General features: G+C 40.0%; 1 protein-coding gene and 1 pseudogene across 2 annotated transcripts in view; one reads left to right on the top strand and one right to left on the bottom strand.

The window, feature by feature from the left end:
* The window catches only part of Mid1 (midline 1), a 104,721-nt gene that overhangs the window by 45,274 nt on the left and 46,813 nt on the right, over positions 1–12,634 (bottom strand). The window lies entirely within an intron of this gene.
* LOC131898904 (fructose-bisphosphate aldolase A-like) lies at positions 8,323–9,622 on the top strand (annotated as a pseudogene).

Below are 12,634 nucleotides of genomic sequence, written 5' to 3' on the forward strand. Positions count from 1 at the left end.
ACTAAGCCTGGGACAGGATAAAGTCAATGTGTTAGAGACAGGAAATTTGACTTCAGAGTATTCACGGGGAAAGGAGCATTGCTCAATGTACTAGGAATTCTACAAGAATAATGACCCTTGGGGATTACACCTCCCAAGGGACACACTCGCCCACAATTAGTGCAATCTTGAAATTATACCACCAAACAGTTACACTTTTCCTTTGAGACTGTGGTTAACCTTGCCATCTGTGAGTTTTAAAAGTATACATCTACAGTGTATGTTTGCCTAAAATCAGTTCTTATGGTAAAATCAAAAGCAGGGTCATTCCACACTGATTTAAATTAAGGTGACCTAGACAAAGGTTGCAACATTCATATATGATGTTCTGTAGATGCTGTGCTTTGGACCTCAAAGCATTTGTCTCTGTATACTAGTCATCTGTAACTTTTAATCTGCATCTAAATCTAAAGCGGGTAGCAGTATTTAAAAAGTATGTCCTAGTTATCCCATATCACTCCAAAACAAACACACTAAAGGAGTTCATTCCAATATGGATAAGCTGATATTTGGCCAGTAAGATGAGGGAATGATGGGAAAACTGCATACACTTCAGCTCTGTGCCCCACCGTGCTCTGCTGACCAGGTGCAAAGAGAAATATGAGGATCTGAGGGTGCTTTGGGTTTTATTGCCAAAGGCAGCTGTGATGAACATTCCAGACCCTGGGGCAGAAGTTAGACAGAGCTGCCAGAAGGAACAATGAAAGGGATTCTAATAGTTCAGTTTGTATATAAAGCTGAGCCAAGGAGAACTGAGTAAGCACAGACGGTATTACTGTAATACATCTAATATGTTTACATATAATCTTTACTCTGAAACTCTCTTGACCAAACTCAGATACTTGTAGATCGTGCTCAAGTAGTCAAAAGAGAGAATGCCCCAGTACCCAGGGTCTCTGTGTAAGGAGCAGAAACCAGAAGACGCAACACAAGAGACACAGCTTTAATGTTCATTATGTTAATTTAGTTTGTGAGTTTTCGTGATGCTGGGAATGGAATCCAGAGCCTTGAATGTGCCAAGCAAGCCTTCTATCACCAAGATACATCCCAGAGCTTAATAGTTAGTATTTTTTTTGACTATTCAATTCCAACAATGGCTTTTCATGATTAAAACATGGAATCCCTTCCTAAAGGGATTTTTGTGGGAAGTAACCATAGTGAAACTGTGGATATAAGCTATTAGAGCACCATGGTGGCAAATCTTTTGGACCACAGCAGATCAATCATATTTATTGAGTGAATATTCAGATAGGGTTTGTTATGTGCTTACTATTTATTTAAAAATGATTCTCAGGATCCTCATGGTAAATCTTTACTTGAGGTTTCTAAGATTACAAAACTCAAATGTTGGATAAACAAGGTCATAAGATGCTATTAAAACGGTAACACTACTACAGTGAGTAGAGCAATAAAATTCCTATAAACGAAATACAAATGTAACAAGGCAATAAAACTGCCCAGCAAAAATGCCACTGCTAATGCCTAAAACTTTGAAACTTCACACAAGGGGGTTTTATTCCCAAGAGTAGTGTAACAGAACATGTCCATTCCAAGTGTTGATGCTGTTGCTAATATTTCAGTAAAGCCAAATCTTCAAATATGGTAAAATAATTCAGAGAGACCAAAGGCTAAATGAGACACTCCAGAGCTCTGGACCTTGAGATGTTTTCCGAGGAGAGCAATGTAAGGTCTGTGTGAATCCCTAGCTGTATGTTCCTGGTTGTCCGTGTCAACTCTCCACTTTTCAGGTTCCCTGTATCCATAAAGAAAACACAGATTCTTAACTCCCAGAGGAAATGCAATATTGTTAAACATACTACAGGGTACAGGACAGTCCTCACATCAGTCCCTTAGGAGCACTGGCAAGAACTAATGAGTTAGTACATGAAAAAGCATTGAAACTTGCTTCATAAATAGCAATGCTATGTTCATATCCACTCTCAATGCTGTTTCTAAGCTCAGTTTATCTGCAATGTCCATATAGAATGAAAATGATAGGTACTAGGGCCAATCATCCTATTGTGTCTTCCAGAAGACATTGTAGCATTAATCAATACATCTGCATCTTTCATCAGCTCAATAACTCAGGAAGCCATGTTAGCATGGTGACTAACTCTAGAATTTTTGGAGTTACGTTGAAATCCCAAGTGGATCCCATGAAGGTTGTTTCCTATGCAACTGAGTTGGGAGAGAGGATGGGCTGAGGAGATTCTTCCATGATATAGAGCAGGAGGTGGGAAAAAAATTCTTGCAAAGCAGTAGAAAGTAAATATTTTAACTTTATGGACCATATGGACTCTGTTGCATCTAACCAATTCTTGTTATAGGCTTAAATGCAGTCATAGACAATGTATAACCACATAGGTGTGGCTGTGTGCCAAAAAACACTTTATTTACCAAAAGGAGATGACAAGTAAGATTTAATTCTAGGGTCATAGTTTGCCATCCTTCAGCATAGAGAACAGATCTTGGCTTTAAAGCGAAAAGTGTGAAAATGCATGAATTTCTCTAAGATTTCTTTATTTGCATAGTTTCAATGAAGACATCTGTGAACAATCTGGAAGATAGTAGATATTCAGTAAACCTAGTCTTCCTTCTAGTCATGAAGAGTTTGCAATTACTGAATTAATAGGTTTCCATTTTGAAGCTGACAATCCTCCACTGCTGCCTGGCTTTTATTTTCTCTACTATGTCCTGCAGACTTCTGTCACATTTATAACAAACATTGGCCCTCCCATGCTCTATTTCCTGGGATACACTCAGACGACTTCAGCCTTCACTGTCACATTCTTGGCACTAATGGCACAGACATTTGAGGTTGTTTAATGGCAACTTTTTGGAAAGCAGTTCCAAAACGAAGCAACAGAATGGAAGGTGTTGCTCATAATTCATTCAAAAACAATGATCTCCTTCCTTCCTTTAGCTTATTAATTATACTCTTTATAAAACAAATGCTCTACACCCTTCCGTTTGGGCTGGGCACATAGAATAAAAAAAAAAAAACTCCACTAAACTGGCATGCACAATTATGTCTATCGAATCCTTTTCCTAAAATTTCTCAAAACACTCTGTTAGGTAATCTTCAACAAGTGTATTTAGTAAAAATAAGCTTCTTTTGAAGGTGAAAATAACTTACAGCTGCTTGTTGAGTTAAAGAAAAGATAGAGGCAACACAATTCAGAGAAAGGAAGCGATTCCTAATGGAAAGAGGAAACTTCTAGTCTGCAGTCTCACATTCATTACTCGCACTTGCATTTGTCATTTTGGTAAGTGGCATTCTTTCCAGTTTGTACCATGATTCCTGTGTGGTGATGTGATGGAGAAATACAGAGTTGGATTTCTAGTCAAGCTTGCAGTACTTCAGTGTAGTTACCACCTGCTCCTCTGTAAAGTTCTTCAGAATGAGAACCGGTCCCTGCCCCTCAGCATTCCTTCCAGAGAGTGAAACGTACTTGATTACATTACTAATACAACTTGGAAGTACAACTGGAAAAAGGTAAAAATAGTTCTATCTTCATGAAGCATCCACAAGTGATATCTATGAAACCTCTTGTCTGGCTGTTGCCCCTCCAGAATGTGAGCAGTAGCACAGAGGCTGACTACTGAATATCTTTGTTTCCCAAGCTTTAGTATCTATATTTATGCAAATACAACAAAATAGAGGATGGGTTGCAGAAATTGGATATGTGGACTATGGTCACAAACAAAGAAAGCACTCATGCTATCATTCCATCTTAGATGCAGTCTATGACTTTGCTGTTACTGAAAAATGGTATAAGATGAGAACGGAAGCACAGATACTTGATGAGAAATACCTACAGGAAGTGGGGAAGTGGACAAGGGAAGGTATGAAGACAACAGTGTGCCTACCCAAGCTCAGTCTGGGCAACTAGAGATTAAAAACAACAGGCAACTCTGAGAATCACTGAAGCTAAGGGATTTATCTAACATGTCCCACCAGGAGCGAGTCAAAAGCTTCTAAGCACAGGCAAGGAATTCACCTCCTCTGGACTTCTCTGGGAGAGGCCAAGAAAACCCCACACCAAGGGAGGCAGGTTCAGTAAGTCTCACACGGACAAGGCACTGATAACCATAGGTGCCATACACTCTTCTTGTCATCTTCTTTTGATCCTTTTCCTCCTCCCACTTCTTTTTTTTTTTTTTTTTTTCTGAGACAGGGTTTCTCTGTATGACAGCCCCGGCTGTCCTAGAACTCCCTTTATAGACCAGGCTGGCCTGGAACTCATAGAGATCTGCCTGCCTCTCTTTCCCAAGTGCTAGGATTAAAGACGTGTGCCACCACTGCCTGGCCCTCTACACTCTTCCTAAGACTAGCTCTAGAAGATAATTTTTCTTCCAATGGTTTCATATGCCCAGCTCTAGAGGAGGCTAGAAGGAGTTGGTGCCACATTCATCCCCTTTGCTCCGTAGCTCTAATAGCTTAGGACTAAATATGAAGCACACAGACTGTGTCTGACAGTGCTTTCTATATTGACCATGGCCATTCCCTACTTCAGGGCCACACTCCACATATGAGTATTTGTGCTTCACTTACGCAACTTGTCTATACTTGGGCAAGAGCCAGACTACAACATTGTGTGTGTGTGTGTGTGTGTGTGTGTGTGTGTGTGTGTGTGTGTGTGTAACATGTATGCATATGTGTGTGTTTCCTTATTTAGAGACTCCTTGCTTCCATCATTTCCACTCATTGTGAAATTATCGTTGACTTTCTAAAGCAATCGTTCTGAAGGTTAAAGATCTGCACTACAGCTAATTAAAAAAAAATTTTGAGTTAAGGAGCAGCACTTGAAGAAATCTCCATCTCAAAATCTACTATCTATCTATCTATCTATCTATCTATCTATCTATCTATCTATCTATCCCTTCCTTACCTCCCTGTCTTTCCTTTGCTCCTTCCCCAGCTGTTCAACACCTCCATTATCTGAAAGGTCAGCTATATTTCTATATACAAGCCAGGAATACGTTGCTTTCTCACCTTCCTACCTGGGAAACAGCAGGCTCTGTTCAGTGTGTGAAGATCAAGGTTGGGTAGAGGCTAGGGAAGGCATTCTGCCAGGTAGTGGAAACACTGCTTGCTTTAATTTTATAGCTAAGAACAAAGCCTTCTTATTGTTTAATAGAACGCTTAAAGGCAGGCCTCACTGGCATAGTTCTAATTTTTTTTAAACCACAAACAAGAGAATCCTTTAAGGCCAGTTCATGAAAAGCAGAAGGGAAAAGCCATTTGATTCTGCAAACATTAAAGTGATCCTTTGCTTCAGTAGCCAGGGGTTGATTCCAGGCTAGCATTTACATGTGTCCTCTTTATAGGAGCATCTGTTGCTACTGTCTACCTGAACCCACTCTTTTACTCACAATAGCTCATGATGATGGCAAATCCATGAAAAAAAAAATAAACACACAGATCCCATCTTCCTTCAGGATGGCATCCCTTTGGCATCATTATTTTTGTATAATGTGCTAAAAGAAGAACTAATTGCACCAAAATCCAATGATCCCATACTTTCCTCATGCAAGCCCTATCTATAAGCTTGGAACTACTGCACCTTTGTTCAGTACATATTTTGATTTTTGCCAATGAATTAAGCCTGTTATGCAATCAACTTCCAGACTGCAAGGAAACCAAGGCTAGTGGTTTCCAGAGATCTTTGCAACAGTCTTAGCAGCAAATGAACGGAAACAAGAGGAAACGAGGCTGCTCTTGTTTCTCCCTGAATGAAGGAGATGCTACCAGCATACTCATGATGATAACTGAAGCAAGTTTTATTGACTTTGAATGTCTTTTGGTTGTTGATTCAGAGGATATGGTGTAGTGTCTCACCCCTCTGTGTGTGTGTGTGTGTGTGTGTGTGTGTGTGTGTGTGTGTGTGTGTGTGTGTGTAGGAACAGTCTGATATTTTAAAAGATGACTCAATAAGTCACTTTTACACCTCTGTCATTTTAACTAGTTTTCACGTGTCAAATAATTCTTTTAAAAGCATTTCCCCCCAACTTCATTCAGTCTGGCTATCAGATTGATTTTAGAACCAAGAGAGGTTTCTGAGAGTATCTAGAACATTGGTTCTCAACCTCCTTAATGCTGTGACCTCTAATACACACAGTTCCTCATGTTGCAGTGTAATTTTGCTACTGTTGTGAATTGTAACATAAATACCTGTGTTTTCTGATGGTCTTGAGCGACCCCTGTGAAAGCGTTGTTCAACCCCCAAGGGAGTTGAGACCCACAGGTTGAGAATCATTGATCCAGAAAATCAAAAGGAAAGGTACAGGTTTACAGTGAGGGGTTGGAAAGACCTTCTATGACCTCTCTTAATGGCTCCAGAATGCCCCAGATGGACATCTGCCTTCTAGTTCTTTGCTTTGCTAACTCCGTCTTCCTGCCCCTATCGGTGCCACATTCCTCAATTTGGACAAGATCCTGGCAGGTGTGTTTATCACCCACAGGCTGTGTCTGGGTATCTGTGGTTACTGAAATATGCCACTGCAGAGTATAATGAGTATAATGTTTTCAAGGAAGGCCCATTTCTGCTCTTTAGGGTGACAATTTATCTGGCATGCAGATTTATGCAAATAAGCTACTGCTGGAGGGCAGACAGAAGGATGCAGGTGATGCCTTAGAAAATGCTATTAGTGCACCAAGAGCCATCAGCAGATATTATACCATTTGTAGACATCCTAGGAAGCCTGGCATACTTCCCAAGAAATCCTGCCAAGTAGGAAAGGCCTAGACATGGACTTACAGACCATGGGAATTTTTGTACAAGGAGTACATCTATACAAGTCATTAACTATATAGTTTTTCTTAAGCTTTTAAATAAATCTCATTATCTACTTATAAATCTAATACATTTTATAAAACCAAGAACAGTCACTTATAGGGCATCCTTAACTCAAGCTGGCCAGATCCAACTTCATTAAATAAACAATTCCATCTACAAATCGGGTAATTAAGGTAATTTTTTAAAAATGAAGTAAATACTCTCATACAAGGAAATGCACATACTTTAAGGGATACCTAAACAGATATTCATGACCAACACAACCAAGATATAAGACATTTCTATAATCCCACAAAACACCCTCAAGCCCTTCTTCCAGGCAATGCTCACCCCAGACAATCATTGCTCATATTTTACCAACAAATTCCTGAAACATAATAGTAAACTGCATTTATAAATTTCATCTTCAGTTTACTTTATGATCACTTCAAATTCTTAAAAGGATAAAATGAAACCTTTAAAAAGTTCATCTTTCCCAAGTCCTAAGTAGCTTTCTATAAGTTCCATAAATTAGACATTCAGCTTAAAATTACAGATCTAAACAAATTATGTTTTAAATTTAATCTGAAAGCGAAAATTACAAAAAAAATTTCAAATTTCTGTAAAATGTCATCTCTTAAATTCTATACATCATTGACATACAAATGTTAAATTATAACATGAAATATTGATTCTATGGTGTTATTTAGGTCTTTTGTCTTGGATACGTATGTTAAACTTCCATGTGAGAATGAAAAACAACTCTTTAAAGGAAGCAAATTTGTTGTCTCAAAGAAGTTGGGGTAACCACAACAATGGTTAATGACCAAAGATTTATGAATACTTCAGAACTGATGACTCTTTGATTCTACTTGTACCACAGATGTGTTTGTGTACTTACTGAGCCTTTGTGAAGGTCTTCTGGGCATAATTTAGTGCGACTTCTCCCAGGGATCTATCATTCCAATCACCACTTTCATTTTATCACCTACTTTGTGTAGTTCAGGAACCACTCCAATCACTTTACATTGTTGGAGGGAACTTCATACGCATTCTCGTTCATATTCTTCTCTCTATCTCATTTTGTTGTGTTCACAAACCTGGCCTGAAACTCAGAATGTAGCCCAGGATGACTTCAAAGTCATGGTCCTCTTGCTTCAGTCTTGAGAATGTAGGATTACAGGTGTGCACTACCATGACTGGCTTACCTCATTTCTTTATTAGTTGATTTTTGTTTTGTTTTGTTTTGTCTGGCTTCAAGCTACATACCTATGGCCAATATGATAATGTTTACATGAAAAGGCTGTTGAGATAATTATATTAGAAAGTGAGTATATGCCCCACCTCCCTCAGCTGAATAGGCTGCATTCTTTTGGAACGTACCACAGAATGGGGTTCTGGTGACTATCGGCATTCGCTCCTCAGTCCTTTCGCTTACCCACGGCCATACTCGGCAGATCGCACCCCTACACCCTGCCCACTCCTGCGCCAGGAACGTGCTACCACTGGCACCATGTCCTACCAATACCCAGCATTGACCCCGGAGCAGAAGAAGGAGCTGACTGACATCGCTCATAGAATTGTGGCTCCAGGCAAGGGCATCTTGGCTGCAGATGAGTCCACCGGAAGCATTGCCAAGCAGCTGCAGTCCATTGGCACTGAGAACACGGAAGAGAACAGGCGCTTCTACCGCCAGCTGCTGCTGACTGCTGATGACCGTGTGAATCCCTGCATTGGGGGCGGGGGGTGATCCTCTTCCACGAAACACTCTACCAGAAGGCGGATGATGGACGTCCCTTCCCCCAAGTTATCAAGTCCAAGGGTGGTGCTGTGGGCATTAAGGTAGATAAAGGCGTGGTGCCCCTGGCGGGAACCAATGGCGAGACCACCACCCAAGGGCTGGATAGGCTGTCTGAACACTGTGCCCAGTATAAGAAGGATGGAGCTGACTTTGCTAAGTGGCGTTGTGTGCTAAAGATTGGGGAACACACTCCCTCAGCCCATGCCATCATGTAAAATGCCAATGTTCTGGCCCGTTATGCCAGCATCTGCCAGCAGAATGGCATTTTACCCATTGTGGAGCCTGAAATCTTCCCTGATGGGGACCATGACTTAAAGCACTGTCAGTATGTAACTGAGAAGGTACTGGCTGCTGTCTACAAGGCTCTGAGTGACCACCATGTCTATCTGGAAGGCACATTGCTGAAGCCCAACATGGTCACCCCAGGCCATGCCTGTACCCAGAAATTTTCCAATGAGGAGATTGCCATGGCAACTGTCACAGCACTTCGTCGCACAGTGCCCCCTGCTGTGCCTGGGATCACTTTCCTATCTGGAGGGCAGAGTGAGGAAGAGGCGTCCGCCAACCTCAATGCTATCAACAAGTGCCCGCTGCTGAAGCCATGGGTCTTGACTTTCTCTTACGGCAGAGCCCTGCAGGCCTCTGCTCTGAAGGCCTGGGGTGGGAAGAAGGAAAACTTGAAGGCTGCCCAGGAGGAGTACATCAAGCGAGTCCTGGCCAACAGCCTCGCTTGTCAAGGAAAGTATACCCCAAGTGGTCAGTCTGGAGCGGCAGCCAGTGAATCTCTCTTCATCTCTAACCATGCCTACTAAGCAGAGGTGATCTAAGGCTGCCCCATCGACACTCCAGCCTCCTTCCTACCCACTTGCTATTCAAGAGGGGGCCTTCTGGCACTTTCCCATCACTCTTATGCTGCCCTCGTGACTGGTGTGTGGTGTTGTCTGTGAATGCTAATTCTGCCATCCCTTCCAGACCACTGCCAATAAACAACTATTTAAGGGGGGGGAAAGAGAGTATATGATCTTTTCAAATGACCATAGTTGTTTTCAGGGTACATGTGTATAAATCCTATTACTTTTGCTTTCGCTATTCTCTAATACATACTTGGTTATGGAAATTTAATAGCTTTATACAATAATATTCTCCTCTTGATACCAGCATTCATGAAGGAGACACCATTTTCCCAATCCTTTGGAAATAGACCAAAGAACATTGTGATGGCCTAACAATACCTTGCCTAGTCAGAGAATTATGCCTTCATGAGAGTTTCATCATCTTTTATATAAGAACTTGATATTGTAGCTAGTAAAATAGTTTTTAAAGCAGAATGGAAGTTCTACCATACATTCCCAGGCTTAGACCTTGCCTCACTTGGTTGTACATCCTTTGTGAGTTCTTCCTCACTGCGAGCTTTTTGCATTCAATAGCAGCTTCAAGCCATTTAAATAGCTGAATTTAAAAATTCAAATTTCTATTTCAAACAGAAATAAGCAGTGCTACAATTGCACTCTTGTTAATGGGAATTTTGTATGCATGACACAATTATTTTAAAATTAGAATAAGCCTCTTCCGTTTTTCCTACATTTGACAATTAAAAATAAAAGTCCATAGAATGAGGGTACTAGATACTATGTCCTGTGTTTCTCATAATGTATAATTATTTTACACACATAAATGGCTTGATTGTCATATAGAAAACATTTTGCTACCCATTAATTGAGGAAAATAATCTAAAGTATATATTAAACATAGAAGCAAAAAAATTTGGCTAAGTTACTTAATGATTGTTGCTTATTGTGATCACGCTTATCTCTGAATGGACCGAACAGGAGCAAGCCATGAGAAAGCCAAGCTCCTATCGGCTCATCATGGTCACCTTTCATCTTGGACCTGCTCATCTGAATCCATCCAGCTAAGCTTATCTTATGTGAAAGCTGAGTTATAGCTAACTGATGACCATTTTAAAGTGTATCATAAACTGTTCATATTATTCTTGTGTGTTTCACATGTATACATTTGCACATACATGTGTGTGAGCATACCTGTGAAGACCACAAGTCAATGTCAGGCATCTTTTGATATGCTCTCCTTCACTTTCTTCTTTTTAATTTTTTTTTTTTTGAGACATGGTCTCTCACTGATCATGAAGTTCACTGACTTAGCCAAATTAGCTAGTCAGCAAGCTTCAAGGATCTGCTTGTCTCTACTTCCACTAGCCCCACATGACACTGGGATTATAGACGTGCACTGCCATGCCTCGCTTATGTGTGGGTGCTAGAGATGAAGCATGCGTCTTCGTGCTTGTATGTCAAGCACTTTACCAAGTGAGTCATCTGTCATGCTTACCTATTCCCAGTATTCTTTACATCATGCCAGGGAAATCAGTACTGCTCTAGCTACCCAATAGGTTACTCGTTCAAAAGAATGATGTTGCATGTAGCATAGTTTAAGGGAGGTACTATAAAGAATTCCTTTATTGTGTAGAGAGACCACATTAGGACACAATAGAAAAACCACATTTTCTCCTTCCTTATTATTATTGCTCAGCCCCTGAGCCCTAGTTTAGGCCTAGTACTCCACGTTCGATTTAGCAAGGTCAAACTCCACTCTGAGTCATCTGGTAGAACTCAGAATATATAACACAAAACTCCATTGTGCTGAAATTATAAAGATTAACAGATGATGAATATTTTGGATGTCATTCTTAATGTTTCAAAGCTTGAACTTGGGAATGTTATAAAAGCATTATCAATTCAGTCATAAAAGTATTTCCTAATTCTAGTTTACTGGAAGACTTTTGCTGTTATCTTCTCTCTATTTCTCATGAATTTTAAGAAAGTAAAATGATTCAATGACTCTTATGAATAATTTTTTACCCCCAAAGCATTGAATACAAGTATGTGTTAGATAATACTTTTATAAACAATCACTTTAATTCACACTGAGAAAAACAGGTTTTCTTCATAACTTATTAATTGTAGTAAGCCTGGTGGCAGAAACTAGATATAGTAATATACACAATGGACCCACAAAATGGAGTTTTTCTGAAATGATGAAATTTAATACAGACCGTTGGTTCTTTTGTAGTTGTGTCACAGGAATCCCAAGACCTGAACCTGATAAATCAATTTCACTATAGTAGTGGCCACAATAGAGTTTCTGAATGCTGACAATTGTCCAATCACATTGCTACCCTTTTAGAGATATATGCATGAATAGGAATTTGCTGGTCTGGTTTAAAGGCGTGGAATCTAACTCTAAATAATCCCTGACAACATCCTTGCTGGGTGTCAAATGGACTGGGAATCTGACTTTTCTCTGCAAGTAGCGATGGACTAAAATTTGTATACAAATTTAGATACTGAAGTTGCCCACAGCAAGATCTACTTCATTCAGATCACACACATGTCCACAAGACTTAAAAAGTGTGTGTGTGTGTGTGTGTGTGTGTGTGTGTGTGTGTGTTTCTGTGTCTATATATGTGTTTTTATGTGTGTATATATATTTGGATGCTGGCCTTTGTCCAATTCTATGGATGAAGCAATTGCCAATGTCTCTACAAAGAGAGAATACTTTCACAATAGAAAATGGCACAATTAATTAGAGCAAAAATGTTCATCATCTTTCATGATAATTCATCCCCATCATTCCTCTTAACTCATACAGTCCACTACTGGAGCAGAGATCTAGTTAAAAATGCTTAATTCACTCACAAAAGGTCTTGTGTTCTATGTACCAATATTGGAAATCCACAGAAGGCCAAAAAGGAAACAAATTTACCATTAAAAGAGAAGGAAAAACTAAGGGAGAAAAACAAAGGAGTCAAAGATAATTTAAAAGTGATTGCAGACTGATTACAGGCCAGAGAGATGGTGTATCTAGTAAGGGAACTTGCTGCTGCACCTGAGGACCTGAGTTCCACCCTTGGAATGCACATGGAGGAGGAAGAGAACCAATTGCCACAAATTGTTCTCTGATATCAATATAAGAGATACAGTAGCACATGCACACACAC

Source organism: Peromyscus eremicus, chromosome X (assembly GCF_949786415.1).
Source record: "Peromyscus eremicus chromosome X, PerEre_H2_v1, whole genome shotgun sequence".
Lineage (NCBI taxonomy): Eukaryota > Metazoa > Chordata > Mammalia > Rodentia > Cricetidae > Peromyscus > Peromyscus eremicus.